Source organism: Macrobrachium nipponense, chromosome 2 (assembly GCF_015104395.2).
Source record: "Macrobrachium nipponense isolate FS-2020 chromosome 2, ASM1510439v2, whole genome shotgun sequence".
NCBI classification, from domain to species: domain Eukaryota; kingdom Metazoa; phylum Arthropoda; class Malacostraca; order Decapoda; family Palaemonidae; genus Macrobrachium; species Macrobrachium nipponense.
Genome location: NC_087201.1, coordinates 97,767,277 through 97,786,251, shown reverse-complemented (window position 1 = coordinate 97,786,251; position 18,975 = coordinate 97,767,277). Strand labels below are relative to the sequence as shown.

General features: G+C 37.9%; 1 protein-coding gene across 1 annotated transcript in view; it reads left to right on the top strand.

Moving 5' to 3' along the window:
* The window catches only part of LOC135220828 (phosphoenolpyruvate carboxykinase, cytosolic [GTP]-like), a 172,945-nt gene that overhangs the window by 104,604 nt on the left and 49,366 nt on the right, over positions 1–18,975 (top strand). The window lies entirely within an intron of this gene.

Below are 18,975 nucleotides of genomic sequence, written 5' to 3'. Positions count from 1 at the left end.
GGCGAGTATGAGGCTATGGTTGGCGTGTATATGGGGCTATGGTGGCGAGTATGAGGCTATGTGGTGGTATATGGGGCCTATGGTGGCGAGTATATGGGGCTATGGTGGCGAATATATGAGGCTATGGTGGCGTGTATATGGGGCTATGGTGGCGAGTATATGGGGCTATGGTGGCGAATATATGGGTATATGGGGGGCGAGTATATGAGGCGGGGGGGTATGGTGGCGTGTAATATGGGGCTATGGTGGCGAATATATGAGGCTATGGTGGCGAGTATATGAGGCTATGGTGGCGTGTATATGGGGCTATGGTGGCGAGTATATGAGGCTATGGTGGCGTGTATATGGGGCTATGGTGGCGAGTATATGAGGCTATGGTGGCGTGTATATGGGGCTATGGTGGCGAGTATATGAGGCTATGGTGGCGTGTATATGGGGCTATGGTGGCGAGATCTATGAGGCTATGGTGGCGTGTATATGGGGCTATGGTGGCGCGGTTATATGAGGCTATGGTGGAGTGTATATGGGGGCTATGGTTATGGCGCTGTATATGGGGCTATGGTGGCGTGTATATGGGGCTATGGTGGCGAATATATGAGGCTATGGTGGCGTGATATATGGGGTTGGGCTATGGTGGCGAGTATCTATGGGGCTATGGTGGCGAATATGGGGGTGGGGCTAGGTGGTGGCGAGTATATAGAGGCTATGGTGGTGAGCTATATGTAATGGTGCTATGGTGGCGAGTATATGCGGCTATAGTGGCGAGTATGAGGCTATGGTGGCGTGTATATGGGACTATGGTGTCGAGTATATGAGGCTATGGTGGAATGTATATGGGGCTATGGTGGCGAGTATATGAGGCTATGGTGGCGAGTATATGAGGCTATGGTGGCGAGTATATGAGGCTATGGTGGCGTGTATATGGGGCTATGGTGGCGTGTATATGAGGCTATGGTGGCGAGTATATGAGGCTATGGTGGCGTGTATATGGGGCTATGGTGGCGAGTATATGAGGCTATGGTGGCGAGTATATGAGGCTATGGTGGCGTGTATATGGGGCTATGGTGGCGTGTATATGGGGCTATGTTGGCGGAGTAGATCGGGCTATGGTGGAGTGTATATGGGGCGGGCTATGGTGGCGAGTCTATGAGGCTATGGTGGCGAGTATATGAGGCTATGGGTGGCGTGTATATGGGGCGGTGGGGCGAGTATATGAGGCTATGATGGCGAGTATATGAGGCTATGGTGGCGTGTATATGAGGCTATGATGGCGAGTATATGAGGCTATGGTGGCGAGTATATGAGGCTATGGTGGCGTGTATATGGGGCTATGGTGGCGAGTATATGAGGCTAAGGTGGCGTGCATATGGGGCTATGGTGGTGTGTATATGAGGCTATGGTGGCGTGTATATGGGGCTATGGTGGCGAGTATATGAGGCTATGGTGGCGTGTATATGGGGCTATGGTGGCTAGTATTTAAGGCTATAGTGCCGAATATCTGGAGCTTGGGTGGTGAGTAAATGAAGTTATAGTGGCGAGTATATAGGACTAGTGCCGAGTATGTGGGGCTTATGGTGTCAAGTATGTGGGATTATAGTGATGAGTATATGGGGCTTATGGTCTTACCTTACAGACCTTACAGTTCGTTCTGGGGTTGCCCCAGGTCCCTCAGTGTGAGCGCCTCTAATGTCTACCAGAGAGTTGCTAGTACATCTTCCGGTATATTTTGCATCTTCCAATCTTGGATGGTCTGGGATGCAGTTTAGATATTTGTCGAGCTTATTCTTAAAAACATCTACGCTCACTCCTGATATATTCCTCAGATGAGCTGGCAACGCATTGAATAGACGCTGCATTGATCGATGCTGGTGCGTAGTGGATTAATGTCCTGTGTGCTTTCCTTATTTTTCCTGGTATAGTTTTGGGCCACTATTAATCTACCTCTGCTTTTGCTCTTTCTGATATTTTTAGTTCCATGATATTTTGTTCTGGTTATTCCTTTCTATCTGTTTCCATGGCCTGAATTTATCATGTAGCGTTCTCTTCTCCTTTCTAGACTATATAGTTTTAAGGATTGTAGTCTTTCCCAGTTGTCAAGGTCCTTAACTTCTTCTAATCTAGCAGTAAAAGACCTTTGTACACTCTCCTATTTGTGCAATATCCTTTTGATAGTGTGGGTACCATATCATATTGCAATATTCAAGTGGACTACGAAACATATGTTTTATAAAAGCATAATCATGTGTTTTCAGCTTTTCTTGTTTTGAAGTGCCGTAACAACATTCCCATTTTTGCTTTACATTTTGCCAACAGAATTGCTATTTGATCATTGCATAACATGTTCCTATTCATCATCACACCAAGGTCTTTAACTGCTTCCTTATTTGTGATTGTCTCATTATTAGGTCCCCTATATGCATATAGCTTTCCTTCTCTGTCTCCATAATTTATTGATTCAAATTTATCAGAGTTAAATACCATCCTATTTACCTCTGCCCAATCATATACTTTGTTAAGGTCTCTTTGTAGAGCGTTCCTATCTTCATCACAAGTAATTTCTCTACTTATTCTTGTGTCATCAGCGAAACTACTCACTACCGAATCCTTAACATTACTGTCTATGTCTTCAATCATAATAACAAACAATATTGCAGCTAGCACCGTACCTTGTGGCACACCGGATATTACCTTGGTTTCATCCGATTTCTCATCATTTGCAATAACTATCTGTTTTCTGTTGTGTAAAAATTCTTTTAACCATCTTCCTACTTTATCTACGATATTGTGTTTTCTAATTTTCTTTGCTAATATATTATGGTCTACTTTGTCAAAAGCTTTTGCAAAGTCTAGATAAACCACATCTGTTTCATTTCCGCTTTTCATATTTTTGAATATGTTCTCACGGTGGACTAACAGTTGGGTTTGTGTACTTTTTCCGGGTACGAACCGTGTTGTCCTATATTAAACAAATTATTTTTGATTAAATGTTTCATAATATTTTTTTTCATTACCCTTTCATACACTTTTCATAATATGTTGATGTTAGACTCACAGCCTATAATTACTTGCCTCTAGTCTTGATCCACTTTTGAAAGTAGGGGTGATATATGCTAATTTGTGCTCATCATAAATCTTGCCTGTATCTACACTTTGTCTTAATAATATTGCAAGTGGCTTTGCGATAGAATGAACTACTTTCTTTAACAAAATAGCAGGGACTCCATCCGGCCCTGCAGCAGCTCCATTTTAATTTCATTAATTGCCTGCACAATATCAGCTTTCATTAATTTCTATGTCAGCTAAATATTCACTATTTCGTCCCTTACTTCTATATCATTATCTTCATTATCCATTCTGAGGGGTGAATTCTCTCTTATATCGTTCTGCCAGTATGTTGCAAATTTCCTTTTTTTTTTTTTTCATTCGTTAATCTCCTTCAATTCTCAGAGGGCCTATTTCTATTCTTATTTTAGTTTCATCTTCTCGCATATGAGTTAATAGTTTGGGGTTTTGCCTGATATTTATAGGGTTTTTTCTTCCCAAGTCCCGTTTTTCATTTTTCTTTTGATTGTATAATCTTTTGTTCTGCATTTTCTATCTTACTTTTTAGTTCTATAACTTTCCATGCATTTTTTTTCTTTTGCAAGACCTTTTTTCCACTTTCTGATTTTCTGGAACAAGATCCTTCTGTCTCTTGGTATGCATGAATGATGTTTACTTTTCTTCTTCGGTATATATTTATCCACTATTTTCTCAATATTTTATATAATATCTCCGTATTTACCTTATGTCATCACTTACGAAAATGTTATCCCAATCTTTTGGTTTAATTCTTCATTAATTTTTCTGACCATTTTTATATTTTTACTGTAGAAGTTGTATTTTCCATATCCTTCCCACTTTTTCATTTCTTGCTTTATTCTCTATTTTCACTTGCTTTGAATGAACTGTTAAATTCTATGACATTATGGTCTGAAAATACTCGCATTATAAACTTATTATTTCTTTTAACATAAATTTCATCTCGTTCACAAATACTAGGTCTAAAGTATTTCCTTTCTTGTTGGCAGGTGATTTATTTGTTGAATGTTTTGTATTCTAGTAGCATATCTAATAGCTTTTCAAATTGCCTCTTATCTTCTGCACTACTATTACTCTCTTTTTTTATATGTATAAGTACACAATCTCCTATTCGTTTCTTTCCATTCTACGAAAGGAAAGTTGAAGTCACCAGATAGGAGAATAGTCCAGTCCTTGTGATTTCTACATATATCATCCAATTTTTCAATTATTAAGTCAAACTCTTTAGTATTAGGTGGCCAGTACGTGGGGATATGATGCCAAGTATATGGGGCTAAAGTGCCAAGTATATGGAGCTATGGTGGCGAGTATTTGGGGATATGGTGGTGAATATATGGGTCTATTGTGTCGAGTATATGGGGCTACGGTGGCAAGTATGTGGGAATATAATGGCAAGTATATGGGGTATGTTGGTGAGTATGTGGGTGTGGTGGGAGAGTATGTGGGGATGTGGTGGCGAGTATATAGGGGCATGGTGGCGAGTATGTGGGGATGTGGTAGCAAGTATATGTGGTTATGGTGGCAAGTATATGGAGCTATGGTGGCGAGTGTATGGGGATGTGGTGGCTAGTATGTAAGGATATGGGTACAAGTATATGGGGCTATTGTGTCAAGTATGTGGGGCTATGGTAGTAAGTGTATGGGCTATGGTGGCATTTATATGGGGCTATGGTGGCGACTATGTGGGGTATGGTAGCAAGTATATGGGCTATGGTGGCAAGTATATGGGGCTATGGTGGCGACTATGTGGGGATATGGTGGCATATAAATGGGGCTATGGTGCCGAGTATGTGGGGATATGATTGCATGTATATAATGCTATGGTGGCGAGCATGTGGAGAAATGGTGGCTATATGGGGCTATGATGGAGAATATGTGGAGATATGGTGGCAAGTATATAGAGCCATGGTGGTAAGTATATGGGGATATTGTGGCAAGTACATGGGGCTATGGTAGCGAGTATGTGTGGATATGGAGGCGTGTATTTGGGACTATAGTGCCAAGTATATGGAGCTATGGTGCCAAATATATGGGGTCATGGTGGCTTGTATGTGGGGATATGGTGGCGATTATATGGGGCTATGTTGGCGAGTATATGGGGCTATGGTGGCGAGTATGTGGAAATATGGTGGCGAGTATTTGGGGGTATGGTGGCGAATATATGGGGCTATTGTGTCCAGTATGTGGTGATATGGTGGCGAGGGAAAGATGTGGTGAGTATATGGGGCTACGGTGGCGAGTGTATGAAGCTATGGTGGCAAGTAATATGGGGATATGGTGGCGAGTATATGAGACTATAGTGCCGAGTATATGGGGCTATGATGGCGAGTAATATGGGTCTATGGTGGCGAGTATATGGGGAGATTTTGGCGAGTATATGAGACTATAGTGTCGAGTATATGGGGCTATGGTGGCGTGTATATGGGGCTATGTTTTCAGGTATATGGGGCTATGGTGGCGAGTATATGAAGGTATAGTGGCAAGTAATATGGGGCTATGGTGGCGAGTGTATGGGACTATAGTGCCGAGTATATGGGGCTATGGTGGCTAGTATATAAGGCTATGTTTTCAAGTATATGGGGCTATGGTGGTAAGTATGTGGGGATACGGTGGTGAGTATATGAAGGTATGGTGGCAAGTAATATGGGGATATGGTGGAAAGTAATATGGGTATATGGTGGCGAGTATGTGGGGTATGGTGCCGAGTATATGGGGCTATGGGGGCTAGTATATAGGGCTATGCTTTCAAGTATATGGGGCTATGGTGCCGAGTATATGGGGATTTGGTGGCGAGTATATGAAGGTATGGTGGCAAGTAATATGGGGCTATGGTGGCAAGTAATATGGGGCTATGGTGGCGAGTATATGGGACTATAGTGCCGAGTATATGTGGCTATGGTGGCGAGCATATGGGGATATATTGGCGAGTATATGAGACTATAGTGCCGAGTATATGGGGCTATGGTGGCTAGTATATAAGGCTATGTTTTCAAGTATATGGGGCTATGGTGGTAAGTATGTGGGGATACAGTGGCGAGTACCTATATGGGGATATGGTAGCGAGTATATGTGTCTATAGTGCCGAGTATATGGGGCTATGGTGGTGACCAACGTGGAATTTTGCCACTTTATCTGTGGGTATTTTCCATCCACACTTATTCTATCGCCCTCAGATCTTAGAGGTCACTGAGGCCAGAGGGCTCTAGATTAGTATGTTGAGTATCCACTTTCCAGTCATCAAGCATACCAAATTGCAGTCCTCTAGCTCAATAGTTTATATTCTATTTAAAGTTAAAGTTAGTCATGGTCGTGCGTCTTTCAACTCTATAGGACATGACACCACAGGGCCGCGGCCGAAAATTTCTCCGGCCGCTGCTCATACCGCATTATCGCTGTACAGGAACCTCGATTACGCAGAAGAATCTTCGGTGCATTTTTTACTTGTTTATTACCCCTAGTCACTGCAGGCCGGTTTTACTTCCGTGTTAGCTTTTTATTCCCTTTTTTGCTCTGCGATCAAGGACTCGATGTGGGGAGTTAATATTGATAGACATGACGTCGTATTGTCATATTTTAAATGGAAAGTTCAAAAAGAGTGCGAGATCCTATTATCTTCCTGTTTTACGAGAAAATGTTTCGCGCTGTCACGAAAAGGTACAACTGTGACTATACAAAACTATAAGCAAAAACTGAAAGTTGTACGTAGTTGGTAATTTAGAGCTTCGACAGGTACATGACCATCTGAGGTTTGGGTAAAACAAAACTCTGCTGAGTATTGGAGGCATTCATACTTATATATATATATATATATATATATATATATATATATATATATATATATATATATATATATATAGTATATATATATAGTTTTGTATTGCCCAAACCTCAGTTGGTCATGTACCCGTCGAAACTCTAAATTATCAACTACGTACAACATTGTTTTGCTAATATTTTTGTATAGTCACAGTTATCAGGAAAACAGACTAAAATTTTAAAGTTTAGGAGTAAGATTTCTACTCTTGTAAATTCCTTCACGCAATCATATAATCTAAGAACTTCTGGTTTTAGACAATCTAAAGTTCAACACACCCTCCCTTATTCGCTTGAGTGATGCTAGTTAAGAAGTGCAAGTTAGTTTTTGTAGACTGAATGATCAATGTAAATTCAAGATCCCAAAAGAGAAAGAACTTGTTAGAAGTTACTTCGTTCATTTTGTGGTTGCAAGAGACAATACCTATGTCATCCAAGAAGGGGTAGAATTATAAACGAAATGTGGGTTGTGGATTTTGAGAAAACGAGTGTAAATAATATTTTTGTGACGCACAAATGTGAGTTATTACAAGTGATTATTAACCATCATATAACAAATTATTTGTCTCTTAATTAACAGAACTTGTCACGAGGAATGGACAATTCTAATTTTGTTTTAAGTATGATGTTTAGAGTAAACCTCATTCACGTGGTATTTGTTAAAATATTATTATTATTTAGGCCATGTAGTGGAGTTTTAGAAGACGAAAGCTAAAAAACGTGACCAAAACTAAGTCTCAATTATGTATGTGACATCATTTCTGAATAGAGTAGTTTGATTGTTACTCGGCATTTGATATGCCTTGGCAACAGACCACAGAGGAGGATCCACAACATTAAACTCTAAATCGTTTCCTTTTTCAAAGGCTGCTGCTATTAGTGGAAATGCAGAAGTGTTGACAGATGGTTTTTACTTAACCCTTACTTAACTCAAGAATATTTGGCAAGGAACCCTAACTTAACGTTAACATTATGTATTTCATATTTTTTTCAAACTTCTGGTACGCATTGGTCGTTTCGTCACGAGTAGCTTGGACAGAAGAAGAGCGCCTGCAAGAGTGCTGATGAACACCCAGATCATTGAGTACCTTTGCATTCATGGATCCTGTGGAGTAAGCATAACTGCATGAATCTTCCTTATGCATAATACCCACTTGCTTTTGTAGTCATACTCCCGAACTGTAACCGAGTACCGGAACTTTCCCTGAAAAAAGCGGGATGCCATGTCTTAAAAACTAACCATAGAATCTTATTGAAAATAATGTCATTGCACACCCAAATTACATGCCGAATATTTTTTTGAATTAACCACCTAACCTAACCTAGGGGCATGGCAAAAAAAAGCGGCGCTTCTGCAATACTAATACACATCTCGGGAATTTGCTTCCGGGTCATGTCGATTCGCTCGTTTTCCACATATGCCTACGATTGGTTAACGAAAAGAACCTATGATGATCTGGCAAATGACAGTTAGCTGCAGCTTTGGATTGATACATCTCTTGCTGTTGAAACTGGGGATTTTCTAGGACCCCTGGCCTTGAAGAGCTACTTTTTTTTTTTAGCTTTACTTAAGCTAATAGCAGCAGCATCTTGTACCGAGTAGATGAGCAGAATTCTCTGAGGAAGACGTAAATGTTTTCTTACAATTGAACAGGGAATATGTCTTTAAATCGTCATTTGTTAGAACATGTTGTAACGTTATTGTATTTAGTTTTTTTCAGTGTATACACTCAGACAAATCCATGAGATTGAAAGGCAAACTTTAAGAAAGTGGGGAAGTTCATTCTTAATGGAGATATAATATTAAATATATTTTAAAGAGAGTAGATGGCGATGTATTGTCTTTTGTTGCCTTAACGTCTGACACTAATATGCTGTGTTCTCTTATAATTAGTGTGTAGTAATTATCCTAAAATTAAATATGGACTAATGATGTCTGTTATACCCTGAGAAGATGCCATATAATTAAAAGGATATATTCAGCTAATAGATTAGTGATCGCATTGCTAACTAAAAAGCTTAGCAGCTAAGGCAGCTCGATCAGCTGTTTGATATAAGATTACATGAGGTGTGCTCACCAATTACGGAGAGAAAGGCGTATTTATTTTTCAATCTTATGAAACCATGAACTGAGCTCAGAGAAAATATGGTAAACCAAAATATTAACCATTACAGCTTCACCAAACTGTCAATTCATAAACATGCAAGTGACTCACAAGTTGTACATTTTAAGTACAATACCTTTGTAATCATCATAAAAGCAATAACGCACTGGAGTGTATGATGTTAAAGAGTAAAGTTCTTTTGGCATTTTAAGTGACTGGTGCATTTCCAAACAGATGCATCTAAAATGGTTTTCATTTAAAGTATTGGAGTGTTTTTGGAACTGCATTCAAATGGCATTTAGGTGAGGGAGACCAAAACCTGAATCAGCCTTGCATTTTATTTTGGACCATTTACTGCGGTAGTTAATTAGTTAATCCTCATTTCCATGCAGTTTCTTACGAAAACGTTTTGCAGATGTAAACAATATTCTCACAGACAAATTAATGTTGTTAAGTGATTAATTTTGTTAAGTGATTATATAACTTATCTCATTTTTTTTCTGTCTATTTCTCGTAACAGAAGAACCATCAACTTGATATCATACATCTTTTTGAATCGTTTTTTCTTTTTTAAGAATTCCGTTTCCACTCGGCCTTATGGGGTGTGACCCCAAATAACTTCATTTGGATCATATTCATTAAACGGAAATTTCCCTTGGACCCTCGCATGAGGTATTGTACTAAGCAGCTCCAATGCACACGAGGGACGCCAATTATTTCCGACATTTTCCTTTATCAGTTTCATTGCTCTCTGCTGTTTTCACTGTCGTTCGTTCCCCCTGGTCTCTATAAATGGCTGTCCTACTTCTTCAACTTTATCTTGCTCCAGTTTTCGCCTCAAATTCAAAACCCTATTCTAAGCAGCCTTTTGAAAATCTGCCAATGAAACTCTGAGGTCTTGTTAAACTAAACACTCTCTCTCTCTCCATTTTTCCACGTTTGATATTCTCTCCTGGGGCAAATAAATTGTTGGCGATGATGATTCCCAGAGTATTGACGTCAGTCTCTTGTATGACGCAATCACCTGTGGCACTTTTCATAGAGTAAATTTTTCAGGTGGCCTCTGAAATCGGATTGTAATCTTTTGCACAGGCTTTTTGCAATAGAAGGCTGTTTTTCTATCTAATGTCAATTTGTTTTCTAGCTAAAATAGTTTGTTCAATTCAGTCTAGGTTTTATGAATTGTCCCATACTTATCAGGTGATGGTTGTTGTAAAATTGCTATAATGGGTAAATGGTCTTGTGTTACATTTTTGAAATGCAGATTAGTTTTCGTATGGTGCCTGTTCTAGGGTTTTGTGATTTAAACTTGATTTTGTGTCAAAAAAAAATTGCTTTTATTGTGCTTTTTTGGCAATATTTCGAATTGAGACAGTGTGTGGAACGTTTGATTAAGATTTGAAAATCAGCTTTGTTTAATGTGGGTTGTGAATATCAGTCTCTCTCTCTCTCTCTCTCTCTCTCTCTCGTCTCCTCTCCTCTCTTCTCTCTCCTCCCAGATCCTAGAAATCAGCTCTCTCCTTGTCTGCCAATCTCCGGGTGGCTATATTCCTATTACAGGCTTTACTGCTTGTAATTGAAGAGCGTCATTACGCAGTATTACCGGTGTTCAACCGGAGATCGCAGATATTTCTCTGAACCAGCACATTACTGGAGGGTAGCGGGGTCATTCTGTTGGTTTTTATTGCCCTTAGGGATGAGGGGGAGCTTATGTTATCATTTTGCTTTGATGTTTGCTTCTCATAAATGGCACAAATGTTTTCGATTTTTAGGCTGTACCATTTTTAGTCTTCGGTAAAGGTAGCTTGTTCGGGCTTTGTCTGTCCGTCCGCACTTTTTTTCTGTCCGCCCTCATATATCTTTTAAAAACTACCGAGGTAAGAGAGCTGCCAATTGTTATATTGATCATCCACCCTCCAATCATCAAACATACCAAATTGCAAGCCTCGGTAGTTTTTATTTCATTTAAGGTTAAAGTTTAGCCATAATCGTGCTTTTGGGAACGATATACGATAAGCCACCTATGGGCCATGGTTCAAGTCTCATGGGCCGCGACTCATACACTTGGACCACCGACAGATACATCTACTTTCAGTACCCTTGGTTATACGCTGTAGCGGCTGTACAGAAAACTCTATTGTGCCAAAGAAACTTCGGCGCGTTTGTTACTTTTTTATTGATTCGCTCTCTTGTTTTCTTGTCATTGTCCAAGAATAGATTTTGTGCTGACAGCAGTGGAAACTTTGCTGTGGGAACAGACTAGACTTCTTAGCCTTTTATTTATGGGAGAAGAAGCTTTTCGTGTTGAGAAGAAAGCAGTTTGACGTAAAACAGCGAATTTTATTCTTCTCTTAAAAGTTTGTTTAGTTCAGTGCAGCTTTTGGAAATAGGAGAGATATAAAAAATATTTCAATATGTAACTTAACTACATGGCAGACGGATATTTATTGTGTATTTATACAACATAATATATATATATATATATATATATATATATATATATATATATATATATATATATATAGTATATATATATATACGTATGTATATATATATATACTGTATATATATGTACTTTCTATACCAATTCATATAAACGAAGATAATTAGACTGCAGTTGTGTGGGTAGGGAGACAGGTAACCGGCTCTCATGTGGGAGTAATTTCATGACCTGGCCGAGATCCCCGAACAGCAGCAGCGGACAGTAGAGATTCGCCGCCAACGCTCATTATTGCAATCCCACGCCAGGTCGCTCCCTCCCTCTCGGTGACGTCACGATTACGCGACGATCTCAGCATCTACAAGGTTAGATCATTTTCCCACTCGACCTCTCTCTCTCTCTCTCTCTCCGTCTGTCTGTCTGCCTCACTGCGGCTTCAATCAATACCTACAGTATATGGGGAGACCTTGAGGATAAATGACCTGTAAATTAGTAGATTATTGTTAGTAATGAAAAGTATACTTTATATATATATCTATATATATATATATATATATATATATATATATATATATATATATATAATAATATATATAATATATATAAAATTTATATATATATATAATCAGCTTGTGATCCACATAGGAAAATGAAAAAAATGCTAATGATGAAAAATCAGTAGTAATTTTTATAAGCATTTTAAATTTTTTCATTTGGCTATACTGAATACAATATACTTTGTATGTATGTATATATATATATATATATATATATATATATATATATATATATATATATATATAGGAAATACATAAAAATAGCCACAGAAATAACTTTTACCCACATCAGGACTGAACCCTGGTCTTTTAAGTGAGAGTCCAGGGCGATAGCAATTCGACCGCACAAGTCAAATATTGTCACCTCGCATATTGTGATCACTATGAAATGAAAAGGAGTAAAATATCAGTTCGTTACCATATTCCCTTATCTCAGCCTAAGTATTATTTGAATTTTCCATTATTTGGTCTTTCGTTGACTTCTAACATCCTCAGACGTAAAGGCAAATATATCCTCGACTTTTTAAACCTTCATTACGTCGGTCGTTTCGTGACCTGCTCAGATAAAGTTCGATACATATTGCTATACACATTGATTTTCTTTTATGAGACTGGGCCTTCTTTTACGCACTCTCTCTCTCATCTCTCTCTCTCTCTCTCTCTCTCTCTCTCTCTCTCTATATATATATATATATATATATATATATATATAATATATATATATATATATATATATATATATAATCACACACACACATGGTCTTATGAGAGACAGGATCCCCATAAAGTTCTCTAGTACATTTACATTACAGATGTTAACATTTACAAGTCACTTTTGAAATATATGTATTATGTATGTGATGTATATATAGTGTGTGTGTGTGCGTGTGTGTAATTGTATGTTACATGCATTACCTTCCCGGTGCATCTATGCATCACGTGACACACGCGTACATAATGAACAAATGTCTGCATCAACTACTGCATCCATACATTTACATCCAAAGGATAACGTCAGCATACACCGTGCGTCAGTGTCTCTTATCTTTCTCGCTTCTACGTCAAAGGCCGGAACATGAGTCCACTGACTGAATAAACGTGAAGAATAACTGTCATTACCTAAACACATTATCTGTGTAGGCTCAACGAGCAGTGCAGCCGGCCAGACTCAGGACTTTCTGACGATTGCTGAAAAGGAGGATTTTACGGGGGAGAGGGTACAAACTTAATTTTCCCGTAGGCTGATAACAACCCCCTCCACCCTCCCTCCTTCCCCTCAGTGCCCCTAAGCCACATCCTCAGCCCGTGATCGTGACTCACGATCCTTTCCCATTTGACGTCATCCTGGTCGATAGTTCATAGAGGCAAAGAGAAAAGCAGCGGAATTAATTCCAAAGGTTGTGGCGGAAGGAGATGCAGTCGCTTATCTTCTCTCTTTCTGCATGAAGGACAACATATTAGTTTGTACATACTTATATATATGTATATGTACTATATATGCGTATATATATACATATATATATATATACATATATAAATATAGATAGATAGATAGATGGATAACATATTGTGTCTGCATCTGCATGAGTTTGTAGAATGAGTTCCACTACTTTATGAATTGTATATGTATGTGTATATATGTATATGAAATGTGTATATATATTATATTAGATATTAATATATTTATAGTATGTGTATGTGCAAGGTAAATTCTACAGGATAAGGAGCTATGTCAAGATATCTTTTTTAGTAAAATTTATGGTTTGTAACAAATTTCCCAAAAGTTGAAGGAATTCTATTTAGGGGAGAGGTAACTTGGGCAGTTTGCTGAATGCCTGCCTTGATAGGATTTTTCCTGACGAAAGGAAATTATGCAAACCAGAGATTATTCCAAATGGTTGGTGTGTCTTGGTTACAACAGGTAACAGAAAAATTGAGCTCCTAGCCCTTGTATAATCACTTAAATCCAGCAACTTACTAATCTGCATGTAGAAAACAGTGTGTGTGAGAGTTCCTTTTGGATCGTGAGAAGCTATTTCTTGACAGTTCTTCATACACAAAACTTCGTCCCTTTAATGCTTGGCCTAAGTACTTGACATTTAGTTGTATGTTTTAAATGACTCTACTCTGTTTTTTTCCATCTGTCCTTCCGCCTGTGGTGTTTGCGCATGGTAACACTGCGTCCCGGGCTTTAAATAATATCCTATTTCGAATTTTAACGGTTTATTTCCCATACAGTTACTTATTAAAACACTTTTCAGTTGCAAATGTACACCCAGATATTCTTGTATTTACCTAAATCTTACACAAAGCGTAAATATTTACAGCCTGGGACGCAGTGTTACCATGCGAAAACACCACAGGCGGATGGACAGATGGAAAAAAACAGAGAATAGAAACCTGTCGTTTTTTATGTTGCATTTGTGGTGGGTCTAGCCTTATCATGTATGGTTTAACAAAGGATAATATTCATGGGTCATCGCTTTATTTTAGTGTGTAAAAGTGACGTTAAAATTTCTCAACCATGAATAAATGTTAGTGCTTGATGCAACTCACATAACTCCTCATACTTATGTCATTTTTTTTCTCGATGTTTCCTTTTGGAAGGGAAGGGCATGAACGATAAGAGTATGGCCAATGATAGAGAGTTAGACACAACAAAGTTGAAGATGTCCTTAATTTCGGAATTTGCTTGAAGCCACAAATGCAGAAGAGTAAGGCAGATATTAAAATTCTCTGATGGCAGAACGATCTCTTTGAGACGAAGTAGAAAGATAAAATGTTTTTCCCACAAGGTGTTGAATGCAAAGAATGCGCAAAACACATTTCCAATATAGATTTACAAGCATTATTTCCTTCTGTAAGAACCTGTTACATCATCAATTATTATATAATAATAATTATTATTATTACTGAAACAGAAGCCACAAAGACATTTGCAATGTAAAGTAAAGAGTTGAATTGACTAATAGAGCCATGACTCATAATTCTAGTGCAACATTCCTACTCCTTTTTTCTAAAATAATTAATCGCAAGAGAATACATAAAGGTATTGAAAAATGAATATTGCAGGTTAAATGAAAGAATTCAAAAATGCAAAGGTCAACCCATAATTGTGGCAAGTACTAGAACTGTTGAATGGTACGCTTTTTTATCAGACTTATGAGGCTAAGTCGATCGATCAAAACCATAAAATATCTGTACTTATTATTATTATTATTATTATTATTATTATTATTAATTAATTAATTATTATTTATTTATTATTATTATTATTATTATTATTATTATTATTATTATTATTATTATTATTATTATTATTATTATTATTATTATTGCTCATGTTGTTGTTTATCATCATTGTCGTCTTCTTCTTCTTCTTCTTTTTTTGGGAGTGGCCATACGATCTTGTCCCCAGTAGTGTCATATGAATCTAGCGATAGATTTTGTGTGTGGCCTTCCTTACTTTGAACTGTTTCATTATTGACTAGAAAAAAAATGTGACATTTAACGTTTTATTGTTGCATCGATATTTGATAAACATAACACCTGAATTACAGTGCTCAGAATGTGATTTCAATAAACCATTAATATGAGCACGTTTAATTTTTCCATTAAAAATTGTGGGAGAGAGAATATTATTAACTTTGAACGAAACCAATTGTTAATCAATTTACTGTAGGACGTTTTTACATATAGCAATTTCATGTCTTTTAACAGTTTATAGTTGCAGTTTAATTATTACAGCTGTATGGGTGCGCAACATTATATATATATATATATATATATATATATATATATATATATATATTATATATATATATATTATATATATATATTATATATATAATATATATAATTTTATATATACATATTATATATATATGTATATATATTATATGTATATATAAATAAATATATTATTATATATATCTATTTATTTATTTATTTATTAGTGACAAGCCAAGAAAAGGAAAGGATATAAAAATATATAATGTTGTAATAAGAAAGTCATGAATGGAACTGGGGTAGTTGATATTTGTAAATTGTATGTTCCTAGATTTTATATCTCCAGGGAATAGGCGTAGTCTAAAGAAATATAATATGTACATGGTTGTAATTTATTATGATAAGGGGTTGCGCACGCGAGGGGTCTGATGCGTCAGGAACAAAGCGTTTCGTTTATATAAACTATTCCACGAAGGTCTTCGCTTCTGGGTAACTAGGGGCGTTATGCGGAACGATCGATAGGTCGTCCTTGTTTCCTATTAATCTTGGTTTTCCTTGTTACTTTTTCGGCGAGCTTTGCTCTGTTGACCTCGTGCGAGAAGAGGACCTGCTTTCTCACTCTTAAAGGCTGATGCAAGATTGCCTCTCTGGAAAATATCGTTCATTTGAGGAGAAGTTTTGTACAGTACGTATGATGTATTTCGAATGGAGAAATATATCTCTGAGGTATATTACTGTACATGCTTCTGTAGGCTATATGTCATATTTTTGTTTCGTTGCTATACTAACAATTATAGTAGTCTGATCAGAGAGAGTATTTGAGCGTCACTTGGAATATCCAACGGATTTTGGAAGCGATCATATGTCCCCGAATTCGACAAAGGTCTTTTCCTGTTGTTTGATGTTGTTTTGAGTGAAGTCGGACTCCTCTGTTTTCAATCCGTCTCCACAGAAATGACCTCGACGCCAAGTTTGTTTTTTGCCGAATTAAAGTCGTTATGGCTGACCTTGTCGCAATGTCCCTGGTGCGTTATTTTGGGGAGGATTTGATATTTCATGTATGCCCTTTCTTTAAGCCTTCAGGGAGGAGGTTATTTCATAAATATATAAAATATACATACTTATACACACATACCTATAAAATATATATATATAGTGTATATAAATATATAATTTAAATGTGTAAGTTTGTGTGCGCATGTGCGAAATCGTACGTGTTTGATAGATAGTAACCATCAGAAAGCATTATTGAAAGAAGTGTCCAGGTTTAGGGATCTACTGTTCCTTTATTGCTTTTCTTCCTAACTTTTTTCTCTTTATCGAGAAAAGCAAGCGTGTCACTACCCTCTTAACTTTCTTCCTTAGTTACAATGTAAACGGGAGAGAGAGAGAGAGAGAGAGAGAGAGAGAGAGAGAGAGAGAGAGAGAGAGAGAGGGGGGTGGCTGGGGGACATTTGGGGCTGGTGAGGGGGAAAGCTTGCCGCTCGTGGGGAGATTCCTCAATGGAATATTCCCAGCCATCCAATTCCAGGAACAGCCCCACTGCGCCTGCTCCATGAGAGAGATACGCGGTAGTGCCGTTCGGCCAAGCTCCAAGTTTTCCTCTTCTTGCGAGTTTTTGAGCCGTCTGTTTCTGTCTGTCTGTTATGAGCCATAGTTTTAAATAAGACTTCACAGGACTAAACACTACACAATTAGCAGCTGTTGAGATGATATGCTTAAATTTGAAGATTCCTAATGTTTGTAGTATTCATAGCATTACACAGTTTTCACGTCATGATTTTTTTTTAGTTTTGCAGCTCTTGAATTTAGGTAAAGCTACAATTTAAAAAGATTTTATATCATGTAGTACTTTCACGCTCAATAATTATAAAGATTGCCATTACATTTCATTTGATTAGTCTTTGCTGACGTAAATGATTAGGAATCTAGTGCACTTACAATATATATATATATATATATATATATATATATATATATATATATATATATATATATATATATATAATGCATAAGAAGACGGAGTGTGTCTGCTCGCGTCTCGTGTATTTTGGCCATGTCTTATATTTATTCATGTGAACGTTTTACGCAAGCGCATGTGGCCGAGCAATGTTATGCTAGCAAGACTTCTTCGATTTATTTATTTATTTTTTTTTTTTTTAACAAATCGTTGCGTACTGAAGGTACTTCACATGATAGTGATAATCCAAACAATTTTGCGTTCTAACCCACAAGGGAGCGCGCAGTGACGCCTGAGCTGACAGCCAACTCGGAAACAAGGTCAGCGGGGAGCGACACGTGTCTCTCTCTCTCTCTCTCTCTCTCTCTCTCTCTCTCTCTCTCTCTCGGACACTTTGAGCGTATGTTAAATCTTTGTTTTTATCGTGGGGAAGCTGGCTTTTGAATAGTTCCTGTGTAGTTTATTGTCGGGCAGTAGCTAAGGTTCTGTCATCAAATGAAGTCAAAAGTGTGACTCATAATGTGAATGCCCTTCCGTGTTGTCCGTCGCTTCAGCGCTGTTTCCGAGGCTGCCTTCGTTTTAAACATTTGATTGTGCACACTCGTGGTTGCCTCTTTTCACAGCCTATTTCTGATGTTATGGGAAGGATATTCTATCCTTGTCATTAAAATCGTCTACTTGAGTAATACAGAGAGAGAGAGAGAGAGAGAGAGATTAACATGAGTAGTTGCATCCTTGGTAAATCAGTTAAATTGAGTACTAAGATTGTGACTGTTTACACTGAGAGATAAGGTTTCTGCAGTAGCAATCTTGTTATCAATTGATATAGCGAACCGGTAAAATCCAGTTCTCAGGGTGAAGTGTTGCTAGAACCAGATAGCGGGGGATTGTGCTGCATATCCGCCAGTGAATAAAAAAAATAAAAATAAAAAACTCAGAAAAGGTCACCCCATTTGCGCAACGCATTAACCTTCGAAGGTTTATTGGATTTTGAACTGTTTTATCCCTAACGTGTACTATAAAATGGCCGTTTGTTGATAATAATAAGAGAGACTATCGCCGCAAGGCCCTGTTACAAAACACCGGCACGACATGAGAGGGTCTGAAAGTTTCGCTCTGGCCCAAGTAACAACACAAGCGCGTTGGCCCCACAGCTTTCGCTGGCTACGTCACCGGCGCCGCTCTGTCTCCCCCGGCCTGCGCACCGATTTACGGGGAAATGGCTGTAGAAGCCGCTTCCTAAGAATTCTGCTATAGGAAAATTCATATGAACTTTGATGTAAAAACATG